The sequence below is a fragment of the Palaemon carinicauda genome, unplaced genomic scaffold (assembly GCF_036898095.1).
Source record: "Palaemon carinicauda isolate YSFRI2023 unplaced genomic scaffold, ASM3689809v2 scaffold27, whole genome shotgun sequence".
NCBI classification, from domain to species: Eukaryota; Metazoa; Arthropoda; class Malacostraca; order Decapoda; family Palaemonidae; genus Palaemon; species Palaemon carinicauda.
Window position 1 is genome coordinate 290,888 of NW_027170351.1, and position 25,238 is coordinate 316,125.

A 25,238-nucleotide genomic window follows, 5' to 3' on the forward strand; every position below is an offset into this window, starting at 1 on the left:
GTTTATCAAGGCCAGATGAACTGCCAACAACTCCTTGCAATAGATGTGAAGTGTCCTTTGCTCCTGATTCCATGTTCCCGAGCATTCCTGTCCGTCCAGTGTCGCACCCCAGCCCGTGTCCGATGCGTCCGAGAAGAGACGGTGGTCGGGGGTCTGAACAGCCAAAGGTAGACCTTCCTTGAGAAGAATGCTGTTCTTCCACCACGTTAGAGTAGACCTCATCTCTTCGGAAACAGGAACTGAGCCCGTCTCTAGCGTCATGTCCTTTATCCAGTGAGCAGCTAGATGATACTGAAGGGGGCGGAGGTGGAGTCTCCCTAACTCGATGAACAGGGCCAGCGATGAAAGTGTCCCTGTTAGACTCATCCCCTGCCTGACTAAGCATCGGTTCCTTCTCAGCATGCTCTGGATGCATTCTAGGGCTTGGAAGATCCTTGGGGCCGACGGACAAGTCCGAAAAGCTCGACTCTGAAGATCCATACCCAAGGAAACAATGGTCTGGGATGGAACGAGCTGAGACTCCTCAAAATTGACCAGGAGGCCCAGTTCCTTGGTCAGATCCATAGTCCATTTGAAAATCTCCAGACAGCGACGACTTGTGGGAGCTCTTAAAAGCCAGTCGTCTGACGGAGCCGGACACAAGATCATGATACTGCTGCACAGTCTGTAAACTGACAATCATGGGCAAGCGAGGAAGTACAGTGACAACCCGAATCTGTCTAGACTATCTGGGTCGTACAGACAACTCCTTAACGGGTTGCTGAGGTTGCCGCACTGCGTCACAACAAGTCCCTTCTGTTGGTTGTTGAACGTCTTCCCCGTGACACATTGACTCCGTAAACAAAAATCCTCTAACAAGGACTAAGCTTGGACTGCATGTCATGCAACACAGCTCAAGGTCTATGGGAGCAGGTGTGGTAACAGACGGGATTAGCGGCTGAAGTGGAACCATTACCTTCCCTGTAAGCATGTTATGTTTAAATAAAAGTCCATAAGAGGTTATGCAGCTAAAGGCTCCCTCCAAATGACAGAGTCCTCAAGGGAATATCAGAAGGAGGGAGAAAAGAACTTTCTCATCTACAGGGACCTTATCCTAGAAAAGCTAAGTTCTCTGAGTGAGGGTTCACTGGTGCAAAAGCAGCAGACTAGAAGGCAACGTTATGAAACTGCTTGACAGTCTAGTGAGTTGGCAACAACCCAAGATATGTTGAGAAGCATGCGGTAAGGTATGCAGAGCATGATGAATGCAGAGTATGCTGTATGCAGAGCATGCTGTATGTAGAGCATGTTGTATGCAGAGCATGCTGAATGCAGAGCATGCTGTATGCAGAGCATGTTGTATGCAGAGCATGCTGAATGCAGAGCATGCTGAATGCTGAGCATGTAGTAAGCAGAGCCTGCTGTAAGCAGAGCCTGCTGTAAGGAAAGCAGAGCGTGTGCATGGCGTTTAACATTTCTCAGAAATTCCATGACCAGTGCTAGAGTGCTTTATGCATGCTTGCATGGGGTTTAAAAATCAACATAATGTTTACCTTACATTCATAACTCATGATTCATATTTTTGCCATGGTTAGAAAATGGAGGTAAGGTATGCTGAACAGCAGAGTCAGAACGAGCTGGAACAACAACAGTGGAAGGTGCAGAAAGTTCCTGTTCCTGTGGTATGAGTGGAGCGTGAAGAGACCGAGGTTGCGCAGAACAAGGTAAAGTTCCCGCAAGCAGAGGTGTCTGAGGCGCAGGATCAGGGTGCACGGGTTGAGCTCGGTGCAGCAGCTGAGGAGACTGACTCACAGGTGGAAGAGGTTGTACCTCCACCGAGAGTTGCACCACCGGTGGAGCAGCCAGGGGAGGAGGAGGAAGAGTGGGGTAATCCTCCTGATCCCAAACCGAAGGTTGCCTTAAAGAAGGCTGAGGCTGAACAACACTGGGAACAGCGAACACAGAAAGAGGTTCAACATCGTACGCCTGGCAGATGGTGCTGCGACTGGGTGCAGCGAGTGCAGGCGGGTTGAGCACAGGCTGAACGGGTGCAGGGGAGGTGCAACACTCTCAGCCCGACACTCATACAACAGGTCCGAAAGCTGTGCTTGCATGGACTGTAGTAGAGTCCACAACATCGTACGCCTGGCAGATGGTGCTGCGACTGGGTGCAGCGAGTGCAGGCGGGTTGAGCACAGGCTGAAAGGGTGCAGGTGGAGGTGCAACACTCTCAGCCCGACACTCACGCAACAGGTCCGAAAGCTGTGCTTGCATGGACTGTAGTAGAGTCCACAACATCGTACGCCTGGCAGATGGTGTTGCGACTGGGTGCAGCGAGTGCAGGCGGGTGCAGCACAGGCTGAACGGGTGCAGCCGGTTGGTGCACCACCGGTGCAGGCGGGTGCAGCACAGGCTGAACGGGTGCAGGCGCTTGGTGCACCACCGGTGCAGGAGGAGGAGGAGGTGCAACACTCTCAGCACGACACTCACGCATCAGGTCCGAAAGCTGTGCTTGCATGGACTGTAGTAGAGTCCACAACATCGTACGCCTGGCAGGAGGTACTGCGATCAGGCGGAGCGAGCATAGGGGGGGGGGGAGTGTAGGCGCACTCTCAGCCCGACAAACTGATGACTGAGGAGAGTCAGAGCTAACCCAATGACTGCATCCGGGTTGTTGAACTTTACTTCGTACGTCTGGCATAGGTCTGGACTTTACGTTTAAGAGGTCTTGAGACCTGAGACCAGCGTAACTCTGCCTTTATTTTCTCCTCTAAATCTCTTCTGCAGACGAGCAAAATAAGGGCTCAATCGTCTGCGGGTGGGAGTGACGGTCTCGGTAAGACACGCCCACAACCACCGAGGATACTTCTGTGCGCCGATCAAGGCCTGCCGAACCCTTTTGTCCTTCGACATTGCTTCTCCCCTGGGCTTGGGAGCTTGCAAGAGGTCCCGGACTGGGAGGACGACTGGCGCGCACAAAAGTACCCTCACGCATAACACTGACATACTTTGCACTAATCACTTATCACTTTGATTTCTGTTTGCACTTATTTCACTGAACTCGAAACTTTAAGTGGTTTGTACCTGAAACACGCAATTCTATCCTTCTCAAAAGTTAGTAATTGCGAAAACAGAATTACAATGTAACAGAAAAATCTAATGAAAGAAAATTCAGTGGCTGGAAAGAGACTAAACACTAGATCACTCTAGAAACGTTTAGTTTCTTCCCCTAAAGAGACTAGGGATAAGAGCAAAACGATAACGACGTTACTCGTACGCCTGGCAGGCTTGAGGGAAACGTTTATCCTCTTTCTCCCTCCGTCTCTATCTCTCTCTCTCTCTCTCTCTCTTGACTTAGAACCTGAGAGAAGAGCCCAATCATATATATCGTTAAAACATATTATTGTTAAAGGAAAAAACTGAAATATTTCCCAAAAAGAAAAGTTCCTTATTAGGATCAAAACCATTAAGTTAAGAAAGAATGAACAAAACGCTAGAATCGGTTACTCTTACTGCAATGTGAAACCGTGAACATTCTTTCTCTATCGTAACGATAGAGTGCAAGTTGAAACGTTCTGAACGTCAACAACTGCCGAGACAAACAAAACGTTAGTTCAACTTTGAAAAAGTACGAGACTATCAAAGAAATTCTTTCAAAGACCTTAAAATAGCATAATATGTTAACAGGTAAAACCGAAATGACGGGCTCACGATAATTAACTTCGGTACCAAGAAAAGACCGCCTACTATTAGGAAGGTCGAATATAAACAAATATAAAAATTAATTTTAATAAGTTTATAATAAAAGGAAGTTAATCGAAGAGGCCTATAAGAGGCGGAGAGATATAAAATAAATCTATAACTTTTGTTAAGCAAAATTAAGAAAGAGAGTCTATACTCTCTTAGACACCAACACTTCCGTCTAAGGGAAGGGTCGGCCATTGAAAGGTGAACGAGAGTTCATACTCTCTTCGTCACCAAAATTAATCAAATTAATTCCAAAAGCTAACTAAGCTAAAATAGAAGTTTCCAGTAAAGCGACAGCCGAAATCAAAGAGAAATACTTCACCAAAGTCGTGAAAATACTCCAAGAACATAAGCGTATCCCAGAACGTCTTGTCAGAAGCACGACAGAGGAATAATTGAGGAGGTGTCAACAAGAAGTACTTGAGTACCTGGCCACAGGTGGCGCTGGTAAGAACACCCCCTTCTAGTATTGTGATAGCTGGCGTATCCCTCCATAGAATTCTGTCGGGCAACAGAGTTGACAGCTACATGATTATCGGGTAAGTTTAATATTGAAAAATACTTCACTTCGCCTGCCACAGTGGCATTCCTGGAAAAGAATTTCAAATATATAAAAATTTGTATTTTCTGTTTCAAAACACATCAAATACTTAACTTTACAGCCTGCTTATCTGGTCCTGTATAACAGGAGTATACACAAGTTTTTTGCAACATGCTTTTAAAATACTTTACAGATGTTGAAATAAACAATAGAGTATTTTGTAGTTTATCATAATTGGTCCTTCTTTTAAAGTCTTTTTATTTCTACTTAGAGTGTTTCTTACATAGCTTTCAGGAAACAATAAGAAGGTTTTAGTACAGAAAGGATTTGTTTTTGGTGGCCAGTCTAACCTCCTTTGAAATCCATAGACTATTGATAAAGAACAAAACAATGAATAACTGTAACCAAAAGATACGAAAACAAATTAGACACGCAATCAATGGATCTACATTCCTCCCTTACTCTGTGACACGCAATCAATGCATCCACATTCCTCCCTTACTCTGTGACACGCACTCAATGAATCTACATTCCTCCCTTACTCTGTGACACGCACTCAATGAATCTACAATCATCCCTTACTCTGTGACACAATCAATGGATCTACATTCCTCCCTTACTCTGTGACACGCAATCAACGGACCTACATTCCTCCCTTACTCTGTGACACGCAATCAACGGACCTACATTCCTCCCTTACTCTGTGTCCCGCAATCAACGGACCTACATTCCTCCCTTACTCTGTGTCCCGCAATCAACGGACCTACATTCCTCCCTTACTCTGTGTCCCGCAATCAACGGACCTACATTCCTCCCTTACTCTGTGACACGCAATCAACGGACCTACATTCCTCCCTTACTCTGTGTCCCGCAATCAACGGACCTACATTCCTCCCTTACTCTGTGTCCCGCAATCAACGGACCTACATTCCTCCCTTACTCTGTGACACGCAATCAACGGACCTACATTCCTCCCTTACTCTGTGTCCCGCAATCAACGGACCTACATTCCTCCCTTACTCTGTGTCCCGCAATCAACGGACCTACATTCCTCCCTTACTCTGTGTCACGCAATCAACGAACCTACATTCCTCCCTTACTCTGTGTCACGCAATCAACGGACCTACATTCCTCCCTTACTCTGTGTCACGCAATCAACGGACCTACATTCCTCCCTTACTCGGTGACACTCAATCAACGGATCTACATTCCTCCTTTACTCGGTGACACGCAATCAACGGACCTACATTCCTCCCTTACTCTGTGTCACGCAATCAATGCATCTACATTCCTCCCTTAATCTGTATATATATATATATATATATATATATATATATATATATATATATATATATATATATATATATATATATATATATATATATATATATATATATATATATATATATACAGTAAATTTTGACTCTAAATGCCTGACCTCTGATATAGAAACTTCATTTAGAACTGGAATGAGCTTTGACTTTAGAATTAAGCTTGTCAAGGTGTATCCTGAGCCGTACATCACGGCCGATTACAAATACTGTATATATAAAAAACTAGTGCATATACAGTAGCGCTCTTTTAACGCACTTTATACTTTGAAAAAGGCAATAAAGTTGAATAACTTATCTTATTATGATTGCTTTACTAAATCCGAGCGTTGCGTGAATTGAAAAATAAAAAGCAATAAGAGGCATCAACCATACTAAGGTTAAAGAAGCCTCAATAACTGTAGGACAATGGTGACCATTATCAAGTTGTTCAACTTGTTTGCCTTTATACACTAAAGTACGAGCGTTAAATTACTGTACTGTAAAGCAATGTGCATTTCGCCTTCATTCTGCACAAGAGACCAATTTCTGTCTCCAGGAAACTCCTGGTTGGAGACACCACACCTTGCTTAGCCTCTGGTAAATCTAAAACAAATCAGGACCTTACCTACAGTAGATCTTCACACAACGTTCGCCTAGTCTAAAATCACACAAAAAAAAACCTGGCTTAATAGTGGACTTACAAAAGCTAAAATTCTTTAAAGTAATTTGTATTTTTCCTAGCTATACAAACCTGAATCATTTAAAAGGGGCTTACTCTCTTATTTTTTTGCTATGACTAAAATTTAAGAAGTCCTGTGGGTCTGGCAATAATGTATGGTCACCCTCTGTTCCTACTCGTGCTGGGTAGATGCATCGGAGCTTACGACTTTGTTCCTCACTTTACTCTGGGTTAAGACTTGCCGGTGGATGAGACGTGAAACATAAATGGGTTTGTATACCTAGGAGAAATACAAATTACTCATACAAACCCTCGTCAATTATGGGCGTCTTCCTTTTCGTGGGAATCAGTACCTATGTGACAATGTTAGGGAGTCTGTCTGGCCCTTGACACAGGATAAAATAACGACTATCATGACCGGCTCGTATGATAAATAAAGTCATGACGTCAGCCTCAAAAAATTTAGTAATTGTCAAAGCCATAACACAAGTTGGAGATTTGTGTAAGAACAATTTCTTCATTTGAAATATATCACATATGTGTAATGTCACAGACGTTTTCTTACGTGTATAAGTGGCTATCAGTGTAGGTACTCCCTAGGAAGGAAGCCCCTTTCATTCTACTGCATTCTCATGCCACAATAATGCTGAAAATAACTGTCGATGTGACAAGGAAAATGCGTTCAAAGATCTATGGGTACCTTTTAATTACTGGAGCTGTGAAGATAATCTGTCTTTAGAGAACCAAACATTACGCACCTGTGAGTGGTTCTTGTGGAATGATAAAGTTGCGGCAATACTACGAATGTCGTGAGCCTTGGGAGGGACCCCAGTCGACGCATCTTCCAAAGATTTGTGTGCTCTCATAATAGCCTCTTGTAAGCAGAAAGAGATGGTGTTCTCGGTTACTCCCTTCTTGTTTCAACCTGTGCTTACAAACAAGTCAGGGACGAGAGGGCGAAAGGGTGAGGGCCTCTTTAGATAAAGACAAACTGCCCTTACAGGACAAAGTAAGACTGTCATGATCATCAGTTACCTCCCTGATTGCTGAAATCATAAGGGAGACAACTCTCTCATCAGTCAATGATGGATTTTGGGTCTTGGCTTGGCACAAAAGTAAAAAAGACAAATCTTTTAAACACTCAGATTGTGACACCAAGTGAGAGAGACTGTGTAGTTCGCTCATTCACTTTGATTATGAAAGAGCTGAGAGAACCACTTATCTTCAATGTTAGGTCCCTGTCTGTTGCTTTGCATAGCGGTTCGTCGGGTACCAACTTTAGGACCTTAAAGCCTTCAACACACTCCCGGACGGGAGTTCAAGTTCCCGAGGTGGGCAAGATTGCTCAAATCTTCTGAATAAAGCCGAGAGTTCCCACAAGGAGGAGAGATCAATTCCCTTCAGTCTGAAGACCTGGCTCGAGGCTGAGCGATAACCTTTTACTGCTGTGACTGACATTAGTTTCTCCCTCCGCATCTATGACACCAATCACAGAAAAGTGACCACTTTACCTGATAGATCGCTGCGGAGGACTTGCGGAGGTATCCTGAAGTGCTCCGTAGTCAGTCTCGTAAAGCCTTTCTTTCGCAGGTGGTGTTGGATAACCCTCAGCCATGAAGAGACGGGCAGTGAGCCGTTTCGTAAAACTTTCACATGAGGTTGACATAAAAGGTTTGACCAATCTGGACGTTCTTTTGGAACTTCTGTGTGAAGATCTAGAATAGTCCAGGTACCAATCCACTTGTGGCCACCTTGGCGTGATTAGCGTTACTCTTTGGTTTTGTGACAACCTGATCTTGTTCAAGACCTGACGGATCAGACAGAACAGGGGAAATGCATAGACGCCATCCTGTCCTAAGAGTGTTGGAAAACAGTCTTCCGTTACTGCTGCTCTGCATCCAGGACTGGAGAAGAATATACTAGTAGATTGTTGTTCAGATATGCGGCGAACATGTCTACGGTCAGGGAAGCTCGCATACTGTATTCAGCAGACTCTTCGCCACTAGATGATCCACAGACAATTCTGAACTAACTACAGTATCGACAACTAGTCGGCTCATATTGTCTATCAAATTCTTTTCCCATGGGATGAATTGACCTGAGAGATGTAAAGCATTTACCTGTGCTAGTGTTGCATCCCTACTGCCAACTGACAGAGGATCTGGCATACCGAGCCCCCAGCTTGTTGACAAAAGTCACCACGGTTGTGTTGTCGTTCATCAACACTACCGAGTGACTTTCGATCGCTTCTGTAAAGCAGAGTAACACGAGATGCGCTGCTTTGGGATCCAGACAATTTATGGGAACGACTTGTCCTCCTGTGACCATAGTCATGAGATTTGTTCCTTCTTTTCGAGAAGCATCTGAAATGATTCAGAAGTCTACAATAGAGATGGAATCAGTAAAGGTGCTATCAGATCCCCCTCCTCTAAACACCCCGAGAGATCTGTTCTCCTGTCTCGTGGGATCTTCCAAAGGGCCGATAGTGAGTCTGAGGTCTGCGACCATTAGTGGCCACTGTACCGAGCGAAGGGTACCAGTTTCTGTATGCATGAAAGGGGACCCACAAGCTTCTGCTAGAAGTGAGCTGGAAGGAACTCCTGGAGAAAAGGTGTTACGGTCTGTCTAAAGATGGAAATACTTTGGCTTGGACCGTATCCATGTTCATGCCCATGTACCATAGACGACATTGTGGGTCAAGTCTCGATTTCTCGTAATACAGCCGGATACCCACAGGTCGAAAAATTAGAAAAGAATCTAATTGGTGGATAAGACGAGATCTTGACTGCCAGTAGTGGCCAGTTGTCTAAGTACCGCAAGAGCATTATTCCCGTCGCGAGAGCCCATGAGGAGACTTAAGGTGAACAGGAGAGTGAACGTCTGTGGGGCTGTTGACAGGCTGACATATAGCACCTTGAACTCCTAAGTTCTATCTCTGAAAATGAAACGCAGGTACTTCCTTGATCTTGCATGGCCTGCGCCACTGTGCAGCAGGTCTCTATCTCAAACAGAGTTTGAAGAACAAACTGCTTCAAGCAGGAAAGATCTACAACAGGTTTTCAACCTCACGACAATTTCTCCACTAGGAAGAGGTTGCAGAAGAAACCCGGGGACTTGTGTAAGACTTCCTCTATTGCTTCATTCTCCAACATCAGTGAAATTTCTTTCTCCAAGAGCAGATCTTTTCGGGATCCCGTCAAATACAACGATGGGATCGTCAGAGTCAGAGTATGGGATAATGTAGGTCAACAACTTGTGAACAGGATATGATACCCTGAGCGAAGAAATTCTATAGCCCTGGGATCTCCCCCGAAGAACTGCTACCTCGTCCAGTAATGTTGCAGGGGGTGCAGCATTCCCCTACAGGTGTTAAGTCTAGGGATCTACTGTCCCTAACGGGTACCTTGACGTCCTCGATTCCTGCGACTGGAGGGACGCACGGGTCATTTGTGTATCTCCGGACGCATGGAAAAACTTGCATCAGCACTAGGAGCATATGACCAATCTTTCTGATATTTTTACACTTTAACCCCTTGCGAGGAGTCTGGAAGTGTTGATGATTTTCCAGGTGAAACATTAATAGCTTCCTTTCTGGAGGAAAACTTACCATTTGAGTCTTCGAATATTACTTGTAGCCCCGACTCACTATGGGATCTCACTGAGGAATAATATAACTTTGAAAGTTAAAGGAGTTGGTGATACCTGTTGTCCATTCGCAGAATGGTGCGAGGACCATGTTGGCTTGTTATTATTTATTAATTGATCTACATTAATGGGTGAATTCTGCATCATGGATGAGAAATCTGTTCCCCTGAGCTTAGCATACTCGGTGGGGATATTGATCTGTTAGGATTTACAAACTCTTGGAGAAATTAACAGTTCCTCTAATAAATCCTGCTCTGGTTGGTTAATTGCCGAGGTCAGATGATCATAATCCCTCAGAGTATTCGCCGTCTCACTAAGAATAATCGGAGATAACTCTTCAACATGTGCCTGTTTGATGAAGATGCCCGCATCCTTTGTTATCGGCCCCTCTGGGAATTCTGATAACGATAGGTAGGACAGGGAAAATTCGGGGCTCGTGAGAGATTTCTGCTTCTTGCCCTCTTCGGAGAGAGGAGAAGATGAACAATCCCTTTTAGCTTTCTCTTTACGACAGCTACTGAATTTCCCCCACTGGGAAGACTAACATTCCCTACAGATTTTGCAAGTGGGAGACACGGAACACTTCTTACCTTGACATGCAGGCCATGTAGGATGGGGATCGACCTCCACCCAACTCGTGAAGCCACAAAGACGATCCTCAAGGCCATGGCAGGTTTTCATACATACTTAAGAAGCACTCGTGATCACATGAGCTGATAAGAAAAAAGAGAAGAGGGGCCAGCGGCCGAGCAGACGTCAGTTCGTCGCAGCGGCCAAGAGTAAAGCTGGGGACTTAGCCGCAGAGTCCGTCACGCCTACCCAGCTTGGGTAGGAACGGGACAACCATACAAAGTTACCAGATCCACAGGATTTCCTTAATTTTGGTTGTAGCTAAACGGCAATGCTGTAGAGTGTAACCCATATAAACTATGAGGGTTTGTATTTGCAAAAGAACAAACAGCATTGCATTACAATAGCCTTCTTATAACACACCTTATGCTTTCAAAAAAGGCATTAAAGTAGAACAACTTTTCTGATCATGGTTACGTGAATGGCTCTAAGCATTGCATACAAAGCATCAACTTTACTCCGGCTAAAGTAACCTCAACACTTTAAAGTCGAGGACAGTACGGCTAAATACAGCGGGACGATGGTAACCATTAACAAGTTGTTCAATTGTTTGCCTTCATATACTAGACTAGAAGTGCAGCTTACATTAAATTGCAACCATGTGCATTTCACCTTGATTTTTTTTTACTAGAGCGTAAATTCTGTGTCGAGGCAACTCCTGGTAGTTCGCAAAGCAATCATGACCTAGCCTATGCTAGACTTAGACAACCTTCAGCTAGTCCAAACTCACAAAAAAAAAAAGGGGAGCCTAGGATTGTGGTGGCCTGGTGGAAGCGTCCTTGCCCGGCGATTGCCGGACTGGGGTTCGAGTCTTGCTCAAACTCGTTAGTTCCTCACCATCCTTGTGAGCTATGGATGGTGGGTTTGGGGGAACCTATAGGTCCATCTGCTGAGTCATCAGCAGCCATTGCCTGGCTCTCCTTGGTCCTAGCTTGGATGGAGAGGAGGCTTGGGCACTGAGCATATATCAGTCTCTAAGGCATTGGCATGCTTGATAGGGCAAACATCACTGCCCCTTGCCTCTGCCATAACTGAGCAGCCTTCAAAACCTTTAAAACAATTGTACTTACAAAAATGCCAAAGGTACCATAAGTATGCCAGGTTTACTATACTCTAGTACAATATTAAGAGACTGGAACAAGGCATAAGTGGCGGATAATGGTAACCTTGAAGCTTCCGTGACCTCTTACCACTGAATTAAATTTGAATGAGTTTCAACTTGATCTTAACCCCTGAGTTCGTAACATGTGGTGCTGTTGTCCCAACTTTGATTTTTCCATTTTCTTTATTGTTAGTCAGGACGATATTTTTCACAGCAAATCAGAGAGGTTTCGACTGTCGAGTGACTTTTCTCGGCCAATTTTACCTGCACATCTACTGATGCTAGCTCTGTATCTGACAGTGACTTGTTTAAATAAGATTCATTTAATGGTATTGGAAACATCCCAAACAAGTGACCATTTCCCTACTGGAGTAAATAGGAAGTGTTAGTGGCGTGCTTCAAGGCATTTTGAACAGTTTCGATTATGTTAATCAATGTAAAAAAGCTCTTCACAAATTATAAAGACAACTTACACTATTATATACCTCTGAAAGTCTGAAGTTTCCGCTGGGAAACCAGATGAGAAGTAAACACAGGGTTGCGAGTTGTCTTAGGGTAAGCTAAGAACACAGAGGTGGGGGTGTTAGTGGCGTGCTTCAAGGCATTTTGAACGGTTTTGATTATGTTAATCGACGTAAAAAAGCTCTTCACCAATTATCAAGACAACTTACACTAGTATATACCTCTGAAAGTCTGAAGTTTCCGTTGGGAAGCCAGACGATAAGTGAACACAGGGTTGCGAGTTGTCTTAGGGTAAGCTAAGAACACAAAGGTGGGGGGGGGGGGGGGGGGGGGCTTGCTAGGGAGATGCAGCGTAACCAGTAGGTAAGGATTCACTGTACGTAATGTTTTGATCAATTCATCAGCACTTTAGCGGCAAGACACTGAACCAATCGACAGGCGCAGTAATTTAAAACAATCCAATCAGTCCCCGCTTAACCTGGGAAATTGCCAGAGAACTTTTTTAATTCAATCAGAATCCAAACATTTTAAAATTCAAACAGGGTAATGGGAGCATCAAACTAAGAGTGGAGATGCCCGTTCTAACTTCTTGGCCGCCGAGACGTCAAAATGGCAACGTTGAACTCCGAGAGTTACCAAGTTCGACGTGATACAAGAGATTCCTTTTACAAGTTGAACAATCTAAAGCTGGTGAGGTTATGAACTTCACCCAACAAAGGAAATTCTTCTTCTTCTTCTTTGTCTGCATCTTTTCCCACTTTTATGTGGGGTCAATGTTTCTGACCAGCTTTCTCCATCTACCTCTGTCCCACACTTCATCACCGGTTAATCCCTTTAATCGAAGGTCATCCTTGATACAGTCCATCCACCTTTGCTTTGGTCTCCCTCTCCTTCTCGTTCCCTGTACCTCCATTTCCATCACCCTCCTCCCAATATACTGTTCATGGAGGTACAGGGAATGAGAAGGAGAGGGATTCCAGGGTGTTTATTCCGGCCTTTGTTCCAAGTGTGGTGTTAGTGACATGTGTTATGTTCAAGATGGAAAATCAACGAACAATGGCAAGCCCAAATTTTCTGGCGCTGTTATAATAGCTCAAATCAAAGGAATATTGCTAAAAAACCATGAAGATTTTATAAATATCCTAATTATCTTGATGTTTTTGTCATACTTCCTTGCTTTGCATAAGATGAACCGCAGAACACGCACCAGTCCATCTCATTCACCGACCGCCCCCCCGAAAGAAAAAAAATAAAATAAAATGACAATGCGGGTTGAATGTACTTCGTTGGGACAGGCGTAAATTTTCTTATCACTTGTAAAATCGATTTCTTTTACAGAATATGATTCGTGGTTACATTGCCATGAGTGTAACCGGTTAGGAGGCAAACACAGGGTAACCTAACAATATGTCTTCTAGGTTAGGACAAGTGGGGACCTTTGAGATAGGCAGTGTTCTTGCGTACGAGGTTTTGTAGTATGACGGACATGGCCACGAACGACTGGAAATGGAAAGAAAATTCCCAATTTCTGTGAGCTCAGGAGGCCTTGGCCGTCTATATACAAAGGCTCCATTTTTCTTCAACACGGGACTAGGTAATGAGGCTCAAATTCATTTTAGTAGGGTAGTGCAGTATTAAATTGTTAGTAAAAAATCAGTTTAACTATTGTATTACAGTAAACTAATTACATCTATTAAAATAGATTGTGATAACCTAACTTAGCATATCCTATCTATTAAATATATAAAATGTATCCACCCTGCTACAAACTAACCAATTCCCTTTTGAAATTTTGGTTTTTAAAAAATCACAGCTTTTGGAAAATAAAAATTTCCACAAATTCTCATCAGAAACATTCAAATTAGCAGTAAATACAATCAGAACACATTCAGCTAAAAAAAAGTAGTTTTTTTCCTAGGTTACATTGCCCTGCAATACAGTAAAATAATACCAGACGATCTATGTACTCAAGCTTATTTTGAAGGGCCACTGTCCATCTTAACTAATTATATGGATTTCCCAACAGATATTCTCCTCAGAAAAGTCCAAAATACCAATAAATACAAAGAAAAAACCTTTAGCCTTCGTTATTTAACCGGCAGAGATTCGGTAAACGACCTATAGGGGTCAAACTTACGTTGAATGAAGGCATTTGGCCGGCTTTACTTCTTTCCAGATTTCGTAAGATTTCCAGAAATTCCAGGGATTTGTCTGGTAACATTGTTGGACGTTGTTTCTTTCCACTTTATAAAATAAGGTTTTAGTTCACAGGAAATGTTTAAATAACGGTATTAAATAACTTCTGGCAGTTCGCAAACTTCGCGCTCAACGTTATTGTTATTGTCGAAGGCTGACAGTTTTGTTTACTGGAAACGTTTTTTACGACGTTTAAGATTTAGTGGACGTTTATAGATTAATATTTTTATATTTGTGCAATAATTCTAATAATCATTTTATAACAGTATCAATTATAAACTCTTTTAAATATTAATGTAAGTTTATATTTGTAAACTTTTCTTAAAATAATGATAAATATCAAATTTTAATTACTGAACTCAACCAAAATCTAACGACGTTACGCCATTAAGGTTTGTGGTTAAGAATACGTTTGCTACGACAATTTACGATATCATAAATAACTCTAAATTATTATTCTTACAATTGTGATTTAATTATAATTATTTAGTTATTTATAAAATTATTTTATTTATTTTTAAGTAGTGATGGGGTTTTATTTTCATAAAATTTCGTTCAAATAATAGCAAATATCAAACTATAATTAGTAAACGAAACCATAAACAAATGGAGCAAATGAAAAGGCAACTCATCTAAACTCGAACCTGTTTGTGGTTTTGAGTTTGTTTCTTACGATAGTTTCTGATTTTCCAAATATTTGGAGATTATTATTCGTATAAATATACATTAATTCTAATAATTTATCTATATTTCCATAATTAAATTTATATTCATATATTATTGTACAGATATTTGCATTAACTATCATTTATATTATTCAAAATATTAATCAATAATAAACGAACTAAACCAAATAAAAACCAGACGATTGGTGACACGAAATGGCGATCTTCGACAAAAGAAAGAAAATATATTTGCCATGAACATAAAATCACATTAAAGATTGAATGTTAATTACTGGTTATTTCCTCTCATAGAAAGAAATAGTTTTACGTATACTTACTAGCTGGGTGTTCTCTCTCTTTCTTTGAGTAGTAAAAAAAAAGAGGGAGCTACAGATGCACCAGCCACCCGTTGATATACTACTGCTAGAGAATTGTGGGGTCCTTTGACTGGCTAGACAGTACTATATTGGATCATTATGTCTGGTTACGGTTCATTTTCTCTGCCTGCACATACACCGAATAGTCTGGCACATTCTTTACATATTCTCCTCTCTCCTCATACACCTGACAATACTGAGATTACCAAATAATTCTTCTTCACTGAAGAGGTTAACCACTGCACAGTAATTGTTCAGGGAGTACTTTCCTCTTGGTAAGGGTAGAAGAGACTCTTTAGCTATGGTAAGCTGCTCTTCTAGGAGAAGGACACTCCAAAATCAAACCATTGTTCTCTAGTCTTGGGTAGTGCCATAGCCTCTGTATCATGGTCTGCCACTGTCTTGGGTTAAAGTTCTCTTGCTTGAAGGTACACCCGGGCTCACTATTCTACCTTCTTTCTCTTCCTCTTGTTTTGTTAAAGTTTTTCATAGTTTATATAGTGAATATTCATTTTAATGTTATTACTGTTCTTAAGGTATTTTATTTTTTCCTTGTTTCCCTTCCTCACTGGGCTATTTTCCCTGTTGGAGCTTATAGCATCCTGCTTTTCAAACTAGATTTTTTATGTTACTTTAAAATATTGCTCTAAGGAAAAAAAAAATAACAGGACTTTTTTTTCGAAGAAATTTCTGAAATGAAGAAATGAAAAATGTTTCATGAAATAAAGTTTGGATTTTACGAAAACCTCTAAATTTTGATAAAACTTATAAAAAGGAAAAAAATAAAAAAGTAGAATGTGGTAAGAGATGTGGAAAGGTAAATAGTATCATTCTCTCTCTCTCTCTCTCTCTCTCTCTCTCTCTCTCTCTCTCTCTCTCTCTCTCTCTCTCTCTCTCTCTCTCTCTCTCTCTCTCTCTCTCTCTCTTTACAAATACACACAGGGTTGTATCATGTAATGACCATATTGTTGAATTATATAAGACAATTATGTACAGGACCCGGTTTACGAATTGTGATGATATTGTTATTGTAGTACCAAGCATGGGCACACACATACATACATACATACATATATATATATATATATATATATATATATATATATATATATATATATATATATATATATATATATATATATATATATATATATATATATATAAAAAGTATATACATATGTGTATATATATATATATATATATATATATATATATATATATATATATATATATATAAAAGTATATACATATGTGTATATATATATATATATATACATATATATATATATATATATATATATACATATATATATATATATATATATATATATATATATACACATATGTATATACTTTTATATATATATATATATATATATATATATATATATATATATATATATATATATATATATATATATACATATGTATATACTTTTATATATATATATATATATATATATATATATATATATATATATATATATATATATATATTACAATATATCGTAATCAATCCGTCATTATATTCTATAGCTAAAATGATAGAATAAGAATAGAGTACATTTACAGTACCAGAAAAGTAGCCCATATAGTAATTAAAAGAAATTTTAAAGAGTTCCGGTAATTGTTAGAAACTACTAACGTTATTAGGCACTAATTTTACCATGTTTTTTTTTTTTAATTTAAATATTAGATTATATTATTCTGCTAAAAATAACACTTCACCAACAGAAGAATTTTCAAATTATAAGATTCTTCCTACCCTTATGACTCGACATTAATATAATCATTATTGTAATTTTACAAGCTAAGCTATAACCCTATCTGGAAAAGCAAGATGCCTTAGGCCCAAGAGCTCCAATAAAGAAAAATAGCCCAGTGAGGAATGGAAATCAGGAAATAGATATCATTCTTAGTTTCTTCACTATTTAAACTAGATATAATAAAACTATCTATTGTCCACTAGTAGCGTTATTAAACACATAATTCAAACCAGCAAAGTTTTTAATCAGTCATTTAGCTAAGCTTTAGAAGTCACCATACTTATTATGACGTCATAGAGACGTATTTTCTTAATAAATATAATGCAAATTACATTACACTTGAAATATAACAGAATACGAACTAAAATAATGTAATCACCTTCGTTATATAAGCTCGATATGATAATATTATCCATTTGAATATCGAATATCAGCCTCACTTAAACCAACAAACAGAATTAATCAGTTAACATAACAAAGACGTATTTTTTAAATAGAAATTAATGATTTTGGTATCCAGAATTTATATCTTCGATGAAATATGTTATCAAAACATCTTACAAGGAGTTATTTCTATACATTTTGAATAAAATATAACTTTAAATCCTTTAAAAACGAAAAATTCTCAGAGCGTTTCGTGTACAATATTATATGGCCAGAACTCTTACTCTTGGTGGGATAATTTATATATCCAAAATATTCTGTAATAACTATAAGTTTTTCACTAAAATCTTGTCTAGCCAGGATTTGAGTGAAAAACTTAGTTATTACAGAATATTTTGGATATATATCATAATTATTACAAAATAAAAGTTAAAATATCAATTTATTAATAAAATAGAATTTAGAATTCGTTTAAATACGTAAGCTTGATAATGATAAATACGTCATTTTAAAAGAAATTATTAACTACTTTTTACTCCTAAATTTTAGACTTCTCGGTAGTTATGAGAAAATACTAACCCTATTAAATTCACACTAACTTATCTATGTATAAGTATCAAATAATGCTAATATACTCAGAATATCACTTCACTAGAAGAGTTAATTTTCGTATTAAAAGAATCATCTCGTGAAATACCAGAGGTTTAATTATCTGTTTAATGACGTTATACATAAAATTTAACAAAATACTAATCACAGTTATGTAGTTCCTTCAATATTTAAGCTCGATGTAATAATAGTATCTATTTGAGTGTCCAATATCAGTGTTATTTAACAGGAAATCAGTTAATCAATCATTTAGGCAGCTGATTCATCCTACTCTCTATGACGTCACAAAGACGTATTCTCTAATAGAAATAATAATTGGGGAATTAAAATTCTTCCCCATGATAAAATTTATCAAAAACATCTCACAAGGGACTATCCCTTTGTAATTTGAAGAAAATATATCATCAATTCCATTAAAGACAAAAATTCTTAAGCGCTATCCACTCTAGCTAGAACGTTTGGTTGAAATTTGACGAAAAATTGGGCAGATTTCTCAAACAGTAACGCATAAGTCGCAGGATCTCTCCCTTGGTGGGATATTCCAGTGTTCTGATTGGCTGTATTTTCTCAGTTGTGATTGGTTGTTGCCTTCGCTTACTACACCTAGGCAGACGTACATACGCACATCTATCATCGTAGCCTTAAGGACAGTCAAGTATTCTCTCCGATATGACTTATTTATTTAACTATGTCCTTTAACAAGATCTAATATTTATTCATTATTAATTTATAACTATTCATAGTTTATTTCAATATAAAATTGTAAATTATAAGTCATTCTTTATCCAAAAGAAGTATAAGTTTTTCACACCAACTCAGCAGATTCATTCATAAAAATACGTTTCTATGACGTCACATACAACCACCAATCAGAGCTCAGGACGAGTCAACCAATGAGAGGCCAGATATTTCCCGCTAAAAAATCCATAAGTCGAGAGGGTTCCTCAGACTTATGTGCTGCTGTTGACGAACTTTTCAAATTCACGCAAAAATCTCGTTCGATCTATTCAATGTTTTTTTTTTTATTTCTTTATCCAAGCAATTAAAGGTTTTTCATTAAGTAATCACTCGATTAATATATATATTATCAAAACAATTTATAAAGAATGGCAGGGAATAAAGATAATTTATTTATTTCTTAAATAAAAGAATAAAAATCTCGAAGAAAATTCGGGCAGATTGCTCAAACAGCAACCCAGGGACCTTTACGAGATAATCCAGTGCTATGATTGACTGTATCTTCCTTAGCTGTGATTGGCTGCAACCATCGCTTACTGGAGCTTCACAGACATACGCACGCACTCTCAAGATCGTAGCCAGAACACAGTTACGTATTCCTTCAAATATGACGTATTTATTTAACTTCTGTCCTTTGAGAAGATTTATCAATTGTGTATTAGTAATTTGTTACTCAATACTTCCAGCAAACAGAATTATCCCACTCTTGTTAAGTATGAAAGACGTATTCTTAACGAAAATAATGATCTAATAATCAGAATTTATTCATCTACTAGAATATATCATAAAAACATCTTATGAAGTATTGTTTCCTTACATTTTCAAGAAAAGTTATCTGTAATTCCCTTAAAAACTAAAAAAAAATCCAGCTAAGTCTTACCATTTTAAAGGTTTAGAGACATTTTAATAAGGAAATTCGGGTAGGTTTCTCAAACAGCAACTCATACAGACATACGCACGCACATCCAACATCGTAGCCAAAAGAACAGTCAAGTATTCTTTCCAATATGACGTTTTTATTCAACTATGCACTTTACCACGATCCAGTATTTATTTATTACTAACTTGTAACTATTCTTAGTTTATTTCAATATAAAATTGTAAATTATTAATCGTAATTTATCTAAAAGAAGTATAAGTTTTTTTTACACTAACCCAGCCAGATTCTTCCTTAGCTGTGATTGGTTGATGTCTTCGCTCATGCAGCTTTGCGGACATACGCACGCACTCTCAAGATCGTAGCCAGAACACAGTTACGTATTCCTTCGAATATGACTTATTTATTTAAGTTTTGTCCTTTTAAAAAGATTAATTATTTATTAATTATTAATTTATTTATTATTTTATATTAATTTTGATAACATATAATTTATGAGTCATAATTTATATATTATAAGTACAGATTTTTTACGATTACCAGTGGATTTTATGACGTCATATAATCCACAAATCAGAGCGTAGGAAGAATCAGCCAATGAGAGGCCAGACATTTTCCCGCTCAAAATGCATAAGGTGAGAGGGTTCCTTTGACTTATGAGCTGCTGTTGGCGAACTAGTCAAATTCATTCGAAATTTTTACCAAATCCCTTTCATCCTATTTCTTTATTATTTATTGTAATAATAACTACAAAAATTATATATTTAAGATACATTTTATTACTAAATATTGTTTTGAGTTTGTTTCTATAAAATGTACAATGTCTAAGTCTTAATTTACCTGAGATACAGTATTTACCCCTACCCTTTATGCCGACATATTTCCTTAATAAAACGTATGATTTGTTAAACATTTGTTCAATTAAATTTTACCATGAATGTAACAAAATACGAATTACTGTCATATTCTTAGATTATTTAAGCTCGATATAATAATAGCATCTGTTTGAATATCGAATATTAGCTACGTGTCACTCAGTCAAACCTTCTTCCTACTCAACCAACAAACAGATCTTGACGTCTCAGACTCATTTTCTTCATAAAAATAATGAGCTAGTATAAGAATTTATTCCTTTTCTATAATATATTATAAAAACATCTTATAAAGTATTGTTTCCATATATTTTGAAGAAAAGTTATCTCTAATACCCTTAAAAACGAAAAATCTTTTCAAAAAGTGGCGGAAATTCGGGTAGGTTTCACAAACAGCAACGCAGACGTCCCGAGTTCTCTAACAAATTTTTACTACGCGTCTAACATCGTAGCCAAAACTAAGTTAATTATTTCTTCAAAAATAACTTATTTTAATAGCTTATACTTATGAACATGATTCAATATTTATTTTAATATATAATTAAATCTATCATAAGTTTATTAAAATAAGAATTACAATTTGTAATTATTAACTTATTTAAAATAAGTATAGATATTTCACTCCTGCTCAGTCGAGTTCATTCATAAAACTACGATTGTATGACGTCACATACATCCACCAATCACAGCAGAGGATGAATTAGCCAATGAGAGGCCAGATATTTTCCCGCTAAAAATCCATAAGGCGAGAGGGTTCCTCCGACTTATGGGCTGCTGTTGACGAAAAAGTCAGATTTACTGACGATTTCGGGTAAACGCTCTAGCTAATGAGGTTTTTTTTTCATCCTATCTTTCTTTCTTTTTTTTCACATATCATAAAATAACAATTGTATGTATTTAAAGATCAATTTTATTAAGAGATGATTGTTTTCGAGTTTAATTAATAAAATTTGCAACTTTAAGCAATAGTTTATCTAAAAGAATATATATATTATAAATAACCCTTACGATAACGTATTTCTTAATTAATGATTCGATTAAATGATCTGTTCAATATATTTACCTCGATATGATGATAATAAATCTATGCTGTATCAACGTAATTACGAAAATTTGGACAGCTTTCTCAAACAGCAACTCATATCATCGAATCTATAGAGGTGCATTCTAGCTTTCTGATTGGCTACATCTTCCCCAGCTCTGATTGGTTACTGATTTCATTTACTACGACTTCAGACACACACAAACGCACTTACATATAACATCGTAGCCAAAATGAGGGTCAATTATTCCTTCAAATATGACAAATTTATTAAACTTATGACCTTTATTAAGATCTATTATTTATTTCTTTAAAAAATCAATACTTTTAAAAAGATTATTTTAGTTAAATACAAATTTTTAAGGGCTAAATATTTTGAAATATGTATAGGTATAACGCCACTGGGCCTTCGACGCAACATTCATTCATAAATACGAGCGTGTGAAGTCACACTACAACCAGCCAATCAGATATTTCCCGGTATACATGCATAAGGCGAGAGAGTTCCTCTGAGTTATGGGCTGCTTTTGACAAACTAGTCAAATTGACGTAAGAATTTTTTAAGGCATCCCTTGTAATGAAGACAAGATTTATATGCTCAACTTAAAAGCAAATTTCAGGGGAAAATATGAAGATAATTTGTGTGACCTGTGCTAAGATGAAGATACTACCGAACATTTATTTTTATGTCCAAAATTAGGACAGCTAAAGAATGTAGAAATAAGTTTAGGTACGCTGAAAAATCCTAGCAGGGATCTGGATGCATTTATAGGTAGGGCAATGCATATAAAAGAAGAATTTAAGAAATCCAAACTGACCACAATAGGTTGCCAAAACTGATGATAGCAAGGTGTTATCCTATCTAATTTCAAGGTAGAAGGGAATAAAAGTATAGATTGAGAATCTCATTATGGTATTGATTTATTTAAGGCATAGATAATATAAACTTGAAAACAATAATAAGAATAAGCTTAGAAGCTTTGCACCTATCAAGGAACCAGGAATGAACCAGGAATGAACCAGAAACCTGAACTTAAACAGATTACTATACCAAAACATAAAAAATCGATCCATAAAATAAATATTTCGGAAAATATCAATCAATATGTTTTAATATTATTTTTATTGCTAATATTATATGTAATATTAGTTTGAATAATACAATGAATATATGTATAGAATTTCTCAATTATAAAACAGAACGCAACCTAAACCACTTTCTTGTTCAACAGACGACGCCCATAAATGTAAACAAAGTGAGTGAGGACTGAGGAGGCCGACGCCACGCTGTTTAATTCAACTTCAAGGGTAATATTAACATCTTAACTTATGCGATGGTTAAATATATATATATTTATTTTTTCTTTATCAAAACAATACTCACAAAACTCATTCTCTTTATTCGTCAACCTGGTCATTAGGTAATTTTTGTTATTTTATGCCCTTTTCAGCATCCTGGGTAATTCCTAGGGACACGCTTGAAACGTAATTTAAATGAAATGCATATATTTGGGATTTTGTGTGTGAAATTTAAGAGCTATAATTCCGTCTGTCCTGTTAATGATTGTCCCAAACTGTGGTGTATGTAGGATAGCGGCCACCTGCATGTACACTTACGGCTAACTTAGAATACGGCATTAGGTAAGTAGGTAAGGACACAGCTTGTAGGTTAGGTTAGGGGGAAAAGTTAGGTAAGTTGATGTCCATTCTTAATCTACACATGAGGAACTGGCTGCTGATATACAAAGGCTCCAACCATTATTTCCCTTGCAAATAAATAGTTAATAAGATATACCCCAATATATCCTACAGTAATGGGGCCAGTCAGTGGGAACCATGGGTTCAGGGTAGGGGAGATTTACTGGCGAATGGATGATTAATGGTAAAACTAACCTTTTTTTTCTATATATGTTATTCTCTGGGACGCATAATAAATCCACGAAAAATTGCACAAAATATGGGGATCCTCTTCTCCTGAAATGTATATTTCATTCATTAGGTCATGTCTTGTGTGTTGGAGGTTTCGGAGCCTTTGTATATCAGCGGCCAGTTCCTCCAGCGAGCATAAAATATAGACACCGACTAAACTAAACTGACCTCTCTATGACAAAAATTAAGGCTGTTAGAGCAATTTAAAAAAAAATATACTGCAAAATGTGCTTGAAAAAAATAACCACTGGAGGTTAAGGGTTGGAAAGTTCCAAATAGCCTGGGGGTAAAAGGGTTAAGTAATGAGGCCATGCCCTTTTAATCTATATTAAGTGGGTGTGACTAGGTTATTTAAGTTTCCTTTATTTTATTATTCCTGTGTTCCACCGACCTAAAGCTGTGTCGTCCTATGAGGTTACTATAGGAGAGGTGTAGCTCCCCCCCCCCCCCCCCCCCCCCCCCCCCGTAAGAATACCCAGCTCTCTCAGGTAAGGTTAGGTTAGGTTGAATTTGATACAGCCTAAGATTTGCCTTTGTACTGTAGTAGAAATCAAATCATACAATATATACTGTACTGAAAAAGATTGTCTCTCACACAGAAGTAAACTTAAGTCAACTGAAATCTTATGTAATATAGACTTTTATTCAAATCTGTATTTTGTTCCTACATGAGTAAAAACGCTTGTCATTAGATATGGATATGATATCAGCAAAGTTGGAACTTGGGTGTTAAAATTTTCAACAAGGTGTCGGTAGTTTCTGGAGGGTAGAGGAGTCCCGCCCCTCCCTGTCAGCTAACCGAATAACGACTGACTTTAGCCTCCAAGACGTATATATGTGCGCTAAGTGTTCCACATTTGGCTCTTAGTTTTACATTTTCTTTTTCAGGCTGTATAATTAATGTAATTATTATTATTATTATTACTTGCTAAGCTACAACCCTAGTTGGAAAAGCAGGATGCTATAAGCCCAGGGGCTCCAACAAGGAAAATAGCTCAGTGAGGAAAGGGAACAAGGAGAAATAAAATATTTTAAGAAGAGCAACAACATTAAAATAAATATCACTTTATAAACTATAAAAACTTTTAACAAAACAAGAGGAAGAGAAATAAGATATAAAATAGAAGAGTGTGCCCGAGTGTACCCTCAAGCAAGAGAACTCTAACCCAAGACAGTGGAAGACCATGGTACAGAGGCTATGGCACTACCTAAGATTAGAGAACAATGGTTTGATTTTGGAGTGTCCTTCTAGAAAAGCTGCTTACCACAGCTAAAGTCTCTCTTCTACCCTTACAAAGAGGAAAGTGGCCACTGAACAATTACAGTGCTAAGAAGAATTGTTTGGTAATCTCAGTGTTGTCAGGTGTACGAGGACAGGGAGAATATGTAAAGAATAGGCCAGATTATTCGGTAAGGGACTGTATAGGCAAAAGGAAAATGAACCGTAACCAGAGTGAAGGATCCAATGTAGTACTATCTGGCCAGTCAAAAGACACCATAACTCTCCAGTGGTAGTATCTCAATGAGTGGCTGGTGCCCTGGCCAACCTACTACCTACTAAATGGAGAAACCATGTTTAGGCATGCAGTCATGCCCAGGAATATTTGTCAGGCGGTGCGTAACAGTCATGAGCAAGTTGTCCGTGTAGATTCCCATCTGCTGTGCCCTTTATGCAGAGGTCATGA

General features: G+C 38.3%; 2 long non-coding RNA genes across 13 annotated transcripts in view; one reads left to right on the forward strand and one right to left on the reverse strand.

Annotated features, from left to right (window-relative positions):
- LOC137636308 (uncharacterized) overlaps window positions 1-25,238 on the reverse strand; it is a 267,899-nt gene that overhangs the window by 57,898 nt on the left and 184,763 nt on the right. The window lies entirely within an intron of this gene.
- Window positions 22,885-25,238, forward strand: part of LOC137636314 (uncharacterized) — a 58,057-nt gene continuing 55,703 nt past the window's right edge. The window contains exon 1 of one of the 2 annotated variants that reach the window (XR_011043059.1): window positions 22,885-22,932. This is a non-coding gene — a long non-coding RNA (uncharacterized lncRNA). The remainder of the gene's footprint in view (window positions 22,933-25,238) is intronic. The other variant, XR_011043058.1, reaches the window with a different exon arrangement.